The 2,500-nt window shown below is 43.2% G+C and overlaps 1 protein-coding gene across 2 annotated transcripts in view; it reads right to left on the bottom strand.

Annotated features, from left to right (window-relative positions):
* Positions 1 to 2,500, bottom strand: part of grip2b (glutamate receptor interacting protein 2b) — a 179,588-nt gene that overhangs the window by 23,267 nt on the left and 153,821 nt on the right. The window lies entirely within an intron of this gene.

Below are 2,500 nucleotides of genomic sequence, written 5' to 3'. Positions count from 1 at the left end.
CTCCCTGGATGAGGAGGAGATAATATTTCTACTGCTCCTACAATTGGACGCTCCTTCATCAAAGTGCATCGGGGAAGTATGATAGTATAAATGTTTGATTTCGGACAAGCTCAATGAGACGCTCTTGAAAGGGTGCCGTCGTTTGGAACTGTGCAGTCTTGACGATATTACACCGAACGCACGTGTCTACAATAGAGTACGGCAACCGAAGTCTGACGGGCCAGGCCGGCCTCGGACCAAGTCAATGTAAAACCTTCATGCATTTATGAGGATTATCTGACAGTGTGTGTGTGTGTGTGTGTGTGTGTGTGTGTGTGTGTGTGTGTGTGTGTGTGTGTGTGTGTGTGTGTGTGTGTGTGTGTGTGTGTGTGTGTGTGTGTGTGTGTGTGTGTGTGTGTGTGTGTGTGTGTGTGAGAGAGAGAGAGAGAGAGAGAGAGAGAGAGAGAGAGAGAGAGAGAGAGAGAGTGAGTGACTGACTGACTGTGTGTGGGTGTCAGTGGGTGTGATATGTTCTCATGAGGGTTTGTAAGAATCTATTTTGTGTGTGTGTGTGTGTGTGTGTGTGTGTGTGTGTGTGTGTGTGTGTGTGTGTGTGTGTGTGTGTGTGTGTGTGTGTGTGTGTGTGTGTGTGTGTGTGTGTGTGTGTGTGTGTGTGTGTGTGTGTGTGTGTGTGTGTGTGTGTGTGTGTGTGCTTGCATGCGGGTCCTTTGCATGTGTGCATGTGTGCATGTGCATGCGTGTGTATGTATGTGTGTGCGTGTGCATGCGTGTGTGCGTGCATGCGTGTGTCAGCGGTTGTGATATGTGGCTGGCTTGTGTGTTTATGCTCAGTATTTGTGCGCGCGCGTGCGTGCGTGCATGCGTGTGTCAGCGAGAGTGATGCGTGCACATGAGGGTTCCTTAGAATCAATGTTGACTAATGGGTATGTCAGCTGTTCACATGACTGATGAAAACACAAATTGAGCCAAACATTCTCCTCTAGAACTAGTTGATCTTCTTCTGAAGAACCACCTTCAGGCACAGGAGTTCTCACCACAAGGGGACTTACAGTAACTGCTTAGGTGAATGACATGACTGGCACTTTCATTGGAAAGTGGAAACTAGGGATGAAAATTATCGATTAATTCATTAATCATTAGTTGATAGCCTTATCGATCGACTTACGATTAATTGATAAGCTGCATTTTCCCCCAAAATCTCAATGTTTCTCGGGACAAAAACTACCAAATCTAAAAAAATGTATTAAAAATTGAGATAAAATACCACATTTAAATGAATTCTATTTCAATTCTTTAATCCAAAGGTGATTTAAATATTCCCACTATTCATACCCCTCTTCACACACACTCTTCACATGCCCATTTCACCTGGGTCTCTTGTCAGTTGAATTGTCGATTAATTGCGATTAATGTTTTTTAATCGATAAATGCATTGGTCGATTAAAGTCGATTAATCGATTAATCATTTGCATCCCTAGTGGAAACATAAAGTATCCTGACAATATCTTGCCAAATATGTGTGTGCCTACCTGTGTGTGGGTGTGTGTGCATGTTTGCAAGTGTGGGTGTGTGCATGTGCGGCTGTGAGCGTGTGTGCATGTGTTCATGTGTGCATGTTAGGGCTACTTGATTATGAGAAAAATTAATATCACGATTATTTCAATCAATATGGACGTCACGATTTTTTTTACACAATATTTCTTTTAAAGACAAAGAAAATGTGCAAAAGAATGTCATCCTTCCCTCCCATCAGCAGTGTGAGGGGAGGGCCATAGAGAAACACACAGTGGTGTTCTGCATGAGTGTTGGGCAGCAAGTCTGCTCTGTGCTCACAATGGCTCACGTGGAAGGGGATGTATTGCACTCGGCGTAACCTACCTTTTAGCAGTATAGACAAATGACAAAAATATTGTTTCAAATCGATATTATAAATTAGATATTGTTTGACAGCAGTATTGATCACGATATAAATTAAATATATTGCACAGCCCTTGTGCATGTGCATGATATGTGTGCATGAGGATTTGTCTGTTGGAATCAATTCTGCAATGACACATGTAAGTCTTTCAAAGCAGGCACAAATTTAGTGTACACAACGTTATGAAACCCATTCATGTAACGTAGGGCACATGACGCATTTGTGACTGCAATGGCAATGAAAACATCTCCTTATCTTGATTGATATGAACAAAAAGACAATACCACCAGCATGGTGCTAGCTGTATCTAAAGGAAGAACATCAGCACTGAGTGAATAAAGTGTGCGTATGTACACACACACACACACAGTCACAGACACAGACATACAGACATACAGACACACAGACACACAGACACACACACACACACACACACACACACACACACACACACACACACACACACACACACACACACAGACTCACACACAGACTCACACAGACTCACACACACACACACACACACACACACACACACACACACACACACACACACACACACACACACACACACACACACAC

The sequence above is a fragment of the Engraulis encrasicolus genome, chromosome 14, assembly GCF_034702125.1.
Source record: "Engraulis encrasicolus isolate BLACKSEA-1 chromosome 14, IST_EnEncr_1.0, whole genome shotgun sequence".
In the NCBI taxonomy this organism is placed as follows: Eukaryota; Metazoa; Chordata; class Actinopteri; order Clupeiformes; family Engraulidae; genus Engraulis; species Engraulis encrasicolus.
This window is presented reverse-complemented; position numbering and strand designations above follow the sequence as displayed.